Source organism: Salvelinus namaycush, chromosome 4 (assembly GCF_016432855.1).
Source record: "Salvelinus namaycush isolate Seneca chromosome 4, SaNama_1.0, whole genome shotgun sequence".
Lineage (NCBI taxonomy): Eukaryota > Metazoa > Chordata > Actinopteri > Salmoniformes > Salmonidae > Salvelinus > Salvelinus namaycush.
In genome coordinates this window covers 70,154,849-70,166,412 of record NC_052310.1, presented here as the reverse complement: position 1 = coordinate 70,166,412, position 11,564 = coordinate 70,154,849, and positions in this window count along the sequence as shown.

The window sequence follows — 11,564 nt, the reverse complement described above, 5'->3', positions numbered from 1 at the left end:
GCGCAGCTGTAATTTATTGGGGATAGAATAAATAGCCTGTTATCTCCAGGGTCTGGAAAATGCAATAGTTGAAAAGTGTGTATTTCAATACATGTAGCCTATATGTTGCAATGCAGTACAAATATGATACAATGTATCTGGTTAAATCAGAATTGCAACTGCATGCATGGTGGTAAATTATGGACATGGGAATTTGAATACATTAATGGGATCTCAATGGTTGCACCATGCAACAACTTATTTAATTTAGCCTAGTAGGACTACACTCTTGAATACTTCTTTATAATTCTGAGGTTTTTCAGTCACCTCTCTTCTTTCCTTCCTTAGGGCCCCTGGCTCCTACCGGGCCACGTTCAGGAGCCTACTGAAACATTCAGAATGTAAGTAAATGCAGAGTCATACAGGCCTATATATACTGGATAAATGCATATAGGACTGGCATGATTCCCAATAGGCCTATTCTACATGGCACCTTATCCTTTCTGTTTTATTATATACATTTTCTGAACGTTCTGTAGTGCTTTGCAATGGACACTATCATATCCCTATTCAACATGACAGTGAGTCATATCTCTCGCTACACAATACATTTCTATCTGAATGTTCTGTAAGGTTGTAGCCTCTGTAACAGGCCCATGTGGACTTCATGATGATAATGGTTAAATTGTGACACATCATCTCTCACTGGCACTCAAAGCTGAATTTGACCAACTGTCTATTGTCTTCACTGACATTTTAAACCTGTCCCTGACTGAGTCTGTAATACCAACATGTTTCAAGCAGACCACCATAGTCCCTGTGCCCAAGAACACTAAGGTTACCTGCCTAAATGACTACCGACCCGCAGTGGCTGTTCTAGACCATTTCAACTGGGGGGGCCAAGCTGGGGCCAGTTGTACTGTTAGAGGGGCCAGTTACATTAGACGTTATTGTTGTCATCGTTTTCTTCACTGCATTGCAGGCATTAGCAGGCAAAAGACCATGTTCATAATCATCATCGTTGCCACTGTCTAATAACGAATGTAAAAAAAGAACGATAGCAAAAATTAGTTGTGTAATAATTATTTCATACTCCACATTTAAGGGGGCCACAAGGGGGTCCAAAATTGTTGTCACAGGGTCACTGGGACTAAACACCTCCCTCTGCAACTGGATCCTGGACTTCCTGACAGGCCGCCCCCAGGTGGTAAGGGTAGGTAACAACATATCTGCCATGCTGATCCTCAACACGGGGCCCCTCAGGGGTGCGTGCTCAGTCCCCTCCTGTACTCCCTGTTCAGTCCCCTCCTGTACCCTCCAACCCCTCTTTAAAGCTACTGCTACTCTCTGTTCATCATACATGCATAGTCACTTTAACCATATCTACATGTACATACTACCTCAATCAGCCCGACTAACCGGTGTCTGTATGTAGCCCCGCTACTTTTATAGCCTCACTACTGTTATTTTTCGCTGTCTTTTTACTGTTGTTTTTATTTCTTTACTTACCTATTGTTCACCTAATACCTTTTTTGCACTATTGGTTAGAGCCTGTAAGTAAGCATTTCACTGTGAGGTCTACACCTGTTGTATTCGACACACGTGACAAATAAACTTTGATTTGATTTTCACCCATGACTGCATGGCCAGGCACGACTCCAACACCATCATTACGTTTGCCAAAGACATCATTACGTTTGCCAAATTTCCAGAATCTTAATGGGAATTTTCCAATGAAAGTTAAGCCCTGGAATTTGATGAATTTTGCTTACATTCATCAAAAAAGTTAGCTTATAACAGTGAACTTTTTTTGTGGGATACACATAAGGCAATTCTAGGTCTTGTGGCATATTTTGGTTAAACTATCCCCAATTCAATGGAATTGCAACCCTCTGCATGCACAGTGCATTCTTCCATCACATGTGCAGTGCACTCTTCCATCACATGTACAGCTGATTCTCAAGATCTTGCTCACTAATGAGATGCTATTGAGCCCACACTACTACACTGTCTGAGCCAAGGACTACGTGCTTTCTGATAAGTTTTGATTACAGTACTGGGTGGGGTGAATATATTTTATATGACATACATGATTTAGTAAATAACTAGTAAATAGTAGCCTACAGCAAAGTGTGTTTAAATCATTTCTAACTTGTTAACAATTTCTGCTCATTTGTTTTTGCTACCATGTTTTTTTTTAGCTTGCTTGAGCCTGCTAACTGAGGAGTGTTAATTCACCTGTTTCCATACATGTTCATTTTTAAACATGTATCTTACAAAGGAGTTGTTTAATCGAACTGCTTAACTATTTATCTGTACATGGAATTGTATTTTTTTTTTTTACTCATTAGTTTCTAATCATTACAGGAAAATGCCACGGGCACTATCTGATGTGTAGAGACATTTCACTGCAGATAATGTAGAAGGAAAAGCTGTGTACATTTTCAAATACTGTGCCAAATCATATGTGAAGAATGCAACGAAGATGCAGAATCATCTGGCCATGGGCATAAAGTTCCCTCAGCGCTCACAACAAGCAACCTCTGACAAAAGTCGCTCTACTTCTATTTGAGGTGAAAATGATGAATCAGACACCTTATCGATAGCAACAGCTCATGGTCCTCCTGGAATCAGACGTTTGACTCAATGGAGGAACGTATTCAGAGAAATGCTGATGAATGTCTTGCTTGAGCTGTGTATGCAACTGGTTCACCACTGATGCTCACAGGCAATGTGTATTTCTGAATGTTCTTCGCCCAGCATACACCCCTCCAACCAGACATGCTTTATCTACTCATTTGCTGGACACAGAGTTCAACAGAGTTCAAGTGAAGGTCAAGCAAATCATAGAGAAAGCAAACTGTATTGCAATCATCTCTGATGGGTGGTCAAATGTTCGTGGAGAAGGAATAATTTACTACATCATCTCCACCCCTCAACCAGTATTCTACAAGAGCACAGACACACGGGACAGCAGACACACTGGTCTCTACATTGCAGATGAGCTGAAGACAGTCATCAATGACCTTGGATCACAGAAGGTATTTGCACTGGTGACAGACAATGCTGTGAACATGAAGGCTGCTTGGTCTAAAGTGGAGGAGTCCTACCCTCACATCACACCCATTGGCTGTGCTGCTCATGCATTGAATCTGCTCAAGGACATCATGGCACTGAAAACAACGGATACACTCTACAAGAGAGCCAAGGAAATGGTTAGGTATGTGAAGGGTCATCAAGTTATAGCAGCAATCTACCTCACCAAGCAAAGTGAGAAGAATAAGAGCACCACATTGAAGCTGTCCAGCAACAACCGTTGGTGTGGTGTTGTCATCATGTTTGACAGCCTCCTGGAAGAGAAATGGCCATATCAGTCTGCCGATATGGATAGTCCCATCAAGAGGATCCTCCTGGATGATGTATTTTGGGAGAGAGTGGTAAGTAGCCTGAAACCTATAGCAGTAGCCATTGCACGGATTGAGGGAGACAATGCCATCCTGTCTGATGTTCAGACTGCTTGCAGATGTAAGAGAAGAAATCCATACTGCCCTGACCACTTCACTGTTGCTCCAAGCAGAGGAAACTGCCGTTCTGAAATACATCAAAAAGCATGAAGACTTCTGCCTGAAGCCCATACACGCCGCAGCGTACATGTTGAACCCCAAGTATGCTGGCAAGAGCATCTTGTCTGGTGCAGAGATCAACAAGGCCTATGGTGTCATCACTGCTGTGTCTCACCACCTTGGCCTGGATGAGGGCAAGGTTCTTTGCAGTCTGGTGAAGTACACTTCCAAGTAAGGGCTTTGGGATGGAGATGCAATATGGCAGTCGTGTGGATCTGAGGCTTTTTCCCCTGTTGCCTCCATCATCCTCCAAATCCCACCAACATCAGCCGCCTCAGAGCACAACTGGTCCTTGTTTGGGAACACACACACCAAAGCATGCAACAGGCTGACTGATACAAGGGTTGAAAAATTGGTGGCCATCCAAGCAAATTTGAGGCTTTTTGAGCCTGACAACGAGCCATCATCAACAAGGTTGGAAAGTGACAGTGAAGATGAGGCCTCAGAGTCTGTCGTTCAAGAGGTGGACATTGAGGAGGTCCAGGGAGAAGACATGGAAGCCTGAGAGGAAGACAACCAAAGCTTTAGTTTCTAGACTATCATTTTACATATGTGTAACAGTTTAACTTTAGTACGTCCCCTCGCCCCGACCCGGGCGCGAACCAGGGACCCTATGCACATATCAACAACAGTCACCCACGAAGCATCGTTACCCATCGCTCCACAGTGGCAGAGCAAGGGGAACCACTACTTCAAGGTCTCAAAGCGAGTGACGTAACCGATTGAAACGCTATTAGCGCGCACCACCGCTAACTAGCTAGCCATTTCACATCCGTTACATATGTATGTTGAAAACGTTTTTAGGAGATGCAATGGATCTTTGGGGATCATTCAATATTCCCTTTATTTTATTGTTCAGTGAAATCATCCCATGTGAAGAGTCAACTCATTTAATTAAAGTTCAATTCGTAACTAAATTGTTTTTTTTATTTCTATTGGAAGGATTTAATCATTTGCAATTATGTCTACTTATGAAAATATAAAATGTTTATGTTTCTGTCTCCGTATGATATGGTAAATATATCCAATGCAAAAAACATCTACATTTAAATGGTATTCATATTAATTTGCATATATTTCCGTTAATTCCCATATATTCCCGTTAATTCCCACAGAAAGTTTCCAACTCTGAATTTTCCCAAAAATGTGCAACCCTACCGACAACACAACAGTGGTAGGCCTGATCACCGACAACGATGAGACAGCCTATAAGGGGGAGGTCAGAGACCTGGCCGTGTGGTGCCAGGATAACAACCTCTCCCTCAACGTGATCAAGACAAAGGAGATGATTGTGGACTACAGGAAAAGGAGGACCAAGCACGCCCCCATTATCATCGACGGGTCTGTAGTGGAGCAAGTTGAGAGCTTCAAGTTCCTTGGTGTCCACATCACCAACAAACTATCATGGTCCAAACACACCAAGACAGTCGTGAAGAGGGCACGACAAAGCCTATTCCCCCCTCAGGAGACTGAAAAGATTTGGCATGGGTCCTCAGATCCTCAAAAAGTTCTACAGCTGCACCATCGAGAGCATTCTGACTGGTTGTATCACTGCCTGGTATGGCAACTGCTCGGCCTCCGACCGCAAAGCACTACAGAGGGTAGTGCGTACAGCCCAGTACATCACTGGGGCCAAGCTTCCTGACATCCAGGACCTATATACCAGGCGTTGTCATAGGAAGGCCCCAAAAAAAATTGTCAAAGACTCCAGCCACCCTAGTCATAGACTGTTCTATCTGCGACCGCACGGCAAGCGGTACCGGAGCGCCAAGTCTAGGTCCAAAAGGCTTCTTGACAGCTTCTACCCCCAAGCCATAATACTCCCGAACAGCTAATCAAATGGCTACCCAGACTATTTGCATTGTCCCCCACCCCCTATTTTACGCTGCTACTACTCTCTCTACCTACATCTATGCATAGTCACATTAACTCTACCTACATGTACAAATTACCTCAACTAACCTGTGCCCCCGCACATTGACTCTGTACCAGTACCCCCTCTATATAGCCTCACTACTGTTATTTTACTGCTGCTCTTTAACTATTTGTTATTTTAATTAAACATTTTTACTTATCTATTTTTTACTTAAACACTTATCTTTCTGCATTGTTGTTTAAGGGCTTGTAAGTAAGCATTTCACTGTAAGGTCTACACCTGTTGTATTCGGTGCATGTGACAAATACAATTTGATTAGATTATAAGTGCAATTTACAATGAAATTATTAAAAAACGAAATCACCGTAAATATAAAAATAACACTGACACTTTCTAGGGTATTGGAAGTGAGCCCTCATCTAATTAAGTTGGTTAGCCTCCACCATGTTGTGCCATACTACATGCCTGCCTGGTCCTGCTTTGACTCTGCCCTATGGTTTATGCAACTGTCTGGCTGGACTTTTCCCTTATCATGACTCCAATTCCATCCATTACATTACAGTAGGAATGCCCCCTTGGGCTCTCTAGAGCTAGGCTGGACTAGATACATAGTCATGTTCCCTGGACACCGTTTCCAAACCCCGATACCCATCCACAGCCAGGATGGACTCCCCTGCATTAGTGTTACGCTTGAACAAAAGCCTGCACACACACACAGTGGCACTCCAGAGTCAGAGTTGCCCATCTCTGGTCTTTATAGTCCATGGGTCAAACTCACAAATTTGGGCCTTCGGGCTCACTTGTGTTGACAATGTCTCATAGCGATTTTCTTGAAGACTATGTCCCTAAAGTTGGAAAATGTGTGGCAGCAGTGCAGTACTGGCAGCTTTCTCTGCGTACGCAGACCCGCAAGCAACTGCGGCCGGCCCCTGATGATGAGTTCAGATTTTTTGTGGCGCCCACCCCTATCGAATTTACCCATCCCTGCTCTAGTTCCTCAACAACACAGCTAGCTGAGCTCAAAAAAGCACCTTATAGTTTAAGACTCTTCTTTGAGTCATAAAAGTGCTTTGAAATTACTAAGGAACTTTGCACACTTTGAAGAGGTATGTGGCCACTTGGAGACACCAGTTAGTCCTTTCACTCAATGTCACGAATACCACCGAAGGTGGCTCCCCTTCCTGTTCGGGTGGCGCTCGGCGGTCGTCGTCGCCGGTCTATTAGCTGCCACCGATCCCTTTTTCCTTTTCGTTTGTTTTTGTCTAATTGTTTTCACCTGTTCCTTGTTGGGGTTTTGGGATGAGTATTATTTAAGTTCGTTTAGCCCGCTGGTGTTTGTGCGGGCTTGTTGTTATTTGACGTATGTGGTGTTTGTGTTCTTTTGGGTTTTCGCTGTCCGGTATTTTTAGTAACTATGGTTTTGGGTTTGTTGCACCTGTGTTTTGGGCTTGACCCATGTTTGTAACTGGTTACTTTACGAAAGGACATTAAAGCGTTTTTCCCGTCAACCTTCTGCTCTCTGCGTCTGACTCCACACCCATCACTCTCCAGACGTTACACTCAAACCCTTGTCATTTCTTTGTTTTATGTTGCACCTACCGCACATTTTCCAGGAATATTCTTATCATGTTACTGAGTGTATCCAGAGTATTTTCAGATGTTGTTATCAACAAATGCGGCAAAAAGTACAGTAAACAAGGTGAACTTGTGTCCTCACCTTTGGTCTAATAATTTTCCCATAATCTCCAAACTGTTTCCTTTCAATTGCTACCATGGTTATGCATTTCATATTTCTTCTGTAAGAAACATTTAAATGTAGCCCTATCAATATAGGCCAATTCCCACGGGTGTAAAGGGTTAATCCCACAGAAGCCTTTTTCCACTATGGCCACCAAACAACTCAATGGGGTCCTATTTAATCAATTTCACATGACCATACCTGTATAAATTAGAATTGGCAGTGGAGGCTGCTGAGGGGAGGACAGCTCATAATAATGTATGGAATGGAGCAAATGGAATGGCATCAAAACATGTGTTTGATGTATTTGATACCATTCCAGCTAATCCGCTCCAGCCATTGCCATGAGCCCATCCTCCCCAATTAAGGTGCCACCAACCTCCTGTTAATTGTAGCATGCCCAACCACATGAGCCAGGTGTGCCAGATATATAAAGATGTTCAATTATTCACCGAATTATGGTAAAAATGTGCCCAAATAGCTGTCCAAATACTATAATTGATTCAAACATTTAAAATTGATTTATACATGTAAATATTAATGGATGTGGGCTGATTTAAAATGTAATCCTATTAACTGTTTGAAATGATTGAACATAAGCAATTCAGACAGCTTTTAGGAAACATTTTGACCATAATACTGTGAATAATGTAACATCTATATATCTGGCAAATTTGGTTGTGTATTCTACATCACTATGATTATTATTTTGTTATTATTATATTGCATTCAGGTATGGCCATGCGAAATTTATCAAACAAATAAATAATTGTCACATGCGTCATAAAACAACAGGTGTAGACTGACAGTGAAATGCTTACTTTAGGGTTCTTTTCCAACAATGCAGAGTTAAAGATACACAAATTAAATATATGAAATAGTGGCATGAGGAATAAATACACAGTAAATAAAGAATAACAAACACAAGTAAAAAATAACATGGCTATATACAGGAAGTGCCAGGTAATAACATGGCTATATACAGGGAGTACCAGGTAATAACATGACTATATACAGGGAGTACCAGGTAATACCATGGCTATATACAAGGAGTACCAGGTAATAACATGGCTATATACAGGGAGTACCTGGTAATAACATGGCTATATACAGTCAGTATCAGGTAATAACATGGCTATATACAGGGAGTATCAGGTAATAACATGGCTATATACAGGAAGTACCAGGTAATAACATGGCTATATACAGTGAGTACCAGGTAATAACATGGCTATATACAGTGAGTACCAGGTAATAACATGGCTATATACAGTGAGTACCAAGTAATAACATGGCTATATACAGGGAGTACCAGGTAATAACATGGCTATATACAGTGAGTACCAGTACCGAGTCTATGTGCATGTGTACGAGGTAATTGAGGTAGATATGTACATATAGGTAGGGATAAAGTGAATAGGCAACAGGATAGATAATAAACAGTAGCAGCAGCGTACAGTATGTGGTGAGTGTGAAAGTGTGAGTGTGTGGCGTCAGTATGCATGTGTACGCATTCTATGTGTGTGTGGCCATATGTAGCGTGTGTGTGTTGGGGTGTCGGTGTAAGTACTGTATATGTGAGTGTGTGTGTAGAGTCCAGTGAGTGTAGAGTCCAGTGCATGTGTAGAGTCCAGTGTGTGTGTGTGGAGTCCAGTGTGTGAGTATAGTCCAGTGTGTGAGTGTGGAGTCCAGTGTGTGTGTGTGTGTGTGTGTGTAGAATCCAGAGTGTGAGTAGATTCCAGTGTGTATATAGAGTCCAGTGTGTGTAGAGTCCAGTGCTTGTGTAGAATCCAGTGCGTGAGTGGAGTCCAGTGTGTGTGTGTGTGTGTGTGTGTGTGTGTGTGTGTGTGTGTGTGTGTGTGTGTGGAGTCCAGTTTGTGTGTGTGTGAAGAATCCAGTGTATGAGTAGATTCCAGTGCGTGAGTAGAGTCCAGTGTGTGAGTAGAGTCCAGTGTGTGTGTGTGGAGTCCAGTGTGTGTGTGTGGAGTCCAGTGTGTGGAGTCCAGTGTGTGTGTGTGTGTGTGTGTGTGTGTGTGTGTAGAATCCAGAGTGTGAGTAGATTCCAGTGTGTATATAGAGTCCAGTGTGTGTAGAGTCCAGTGTGTGTGTAGAGTCCAGTGTGTGTGTAGAGTCCAGTGTGTGTGTAGAGTCCAGTGCGTGTGTAGAGTCCAGTGCGTGTGTAGAGTCCAGTGCGTGTGTGGAGTCCAGTGTGTGTGTGTGTGTGTGTGTGTGTGTGTGTGTGTGTGTGTGTGTGTGTGTGTGTGTGTGTGTGTGTGTGTGTGTGTGTGTGTGTGTGTGTGTGTGTGGAGTCCAGTGTGTGTGTGTGAAGAATCCAGTGTATGAGTAGATTCCAGTGCGTGAGTAGAGTCCAGCGTGTGAGTAAAGTCCAGTGTGTGAGTAAAGTCCAGTGTGTGTAGAGTCCAGTGTGTGTGTGTAGAGTCCAGTGTGTGTGTGTAGAGTCCAGTGTGTGTAGAGTGTGTGTGGAGTCCAGTGTGTGAGTGGAGTCCAGTGTGTGTAGAGTCCAGTGTGTGTAGAGTCCAGTGTGTGTAGAGTCCAGTGTGTGAGTGGAGTCCAGTGTGTGAGTGGAGTCCAGTGTGTGTAGAGTCCAGTGTGTGTAGAGTCCAGTGTGTGTAGAGTCCAGTGTGTGTAGAGTCCAGTGTGTGTGTGTGTGTGTGTGTGTAGAATCCAGAGTGTGAGTAGATTCCAGTGTGTATATAGAGTCCAGTGTGTGTAGAGTCCAGTGTGTGTGTAGAGTCCAGTGTGTGTGTAGAGTCCAGTGCTTGTGTAGAATCCAGTGCGTGTGTGGAGTCCAGTGTGTGAGTGGAGTCCAGTGTGTGTGTGTGTGTGTGTGTGTGTGTGTGTGTGTGTGTGTGTGTGTGTGTGTGTGTGTGTGTGTGTGTGTGTGTGTGTGTGTGTGTGTTTGTGTGTGGAGTCCAGTGTGTGTGTTTGTGTGTGTGTGAAGAATCCAGTGTATGAGTAAAGTCCAGTGTGTGTGTGTAGAGTCCAGTATGTGTGTGTAGAGTCCAGTGTGTGTAGAGTGTGTGTGGAGTCCAGTGTGTGTAGAGTCCAGTGTGTGTAGAGTCCAGTGTGTGTAGAGTCCAGTGTGTGTAGAGTCCAGTGTGTGTAGAGTCCAGTGTGTGTAGAGTCCAGTGTGTGAGTGGAGTCCAGTGTGTGAGTGGAGTCCAGTGTGTGAGTGGAGTCCAGTGTGTGAGTGGAGTCCAGTGTGTGAGTGGAGTCCAGTGTGTGAGTGGAGTCCAGTGTGTGAGTGGAGTCCAGTGTGTGTAGAGTCCAGTGTGTGTAGAGTCCAGTGTGTGTAGAGTCCAGTGTGTGTAGAGTCCAGTGTGTGTAGAGTCCAGTGTGTGAGTAGAGTCCAGTGTGTGAGTAGAGTCCAGTGTGTGTGTGTAGAGTCCAGTGTGTGTAGAGTGTGTGTAGAGTCCAGTGTGTGTGTGTGTAGAGTCCAGTGTGTGTGTGTAGAGTCCAGTGTGTGTGTGTAGAGTCCAGTGTGTGTAGAGTGTGTGTGGAGTCCAGTGTGTGTAGAGTCCAGTGTGTGAGTGGAGTCCAGTGTGTGAGTGGAGTCCAGTGTGTGTGTGGAGTCCAGTGTGTGTGTGGAGTCCAGTGTGTGTAGAGTCCAGTGTGTGTAGAGTCCAGTGTGTGTGTGTAGAGTCCAGTGTGTGTAGAGTGTGTGTAGAGTCCAGTGTGTGTAGAGTCCAGTGTGTGAGTAGAGTCCAGTGTGTGTGTGTAGAGTCCAGTGTGTGTGTGTGTAGAGTCCAGTGTGTGTGTGTAGAGTCCAGTGTGTGTAGAGTGTGTGTGGAGTCCAGTGTGTGTAGAGTGTGTGTAGAGTCCAGTGTGTGTAGAGTCCAGTGTGTGTAGAGTCCAGTGTGTGTGTGTAGAGTCCAGTGTGTGAGTAGAGTCCAGTGTGTGAGTAGAGTCCAGTGTGTGTGTGTAGAGTCCAGTGTGTGTAGAGTGTGTGTAGAGTCCAGTGTGTGTAGAGTCCAGTGTGTGAGTAGAGTCCAGTGTGTGTGTGTAGAGTCCAGTGTGTGTAGAGTGTGTGTGGAGTCCAGTGTGTGTAGAGTGTGTGTAGAGTCCAGTGTGTGTAGAGTCCAGTGTGTGAGTGGAGTCCAGTGTGTGTGTGTAGAGTCCAGTGTGTGTGTGTAGAGTCCAGTGTGTGTGTGTAGAGTCCAGTGTGTGAGTGGAGTCCAGTGTGTGTAGAGTCCAGTGTGTGTAGAGTCCAGTGTGTGTAGAGTCCAGTGTGTGTAGAGTCCAGTGTGTGTAGAGTCCAGTGTGTGTAGAGTCCAGTGTGTGAAGAGTCCAGTGTGTGAGTGGAGTCCAGTGTGTGAGTGTATTGGTG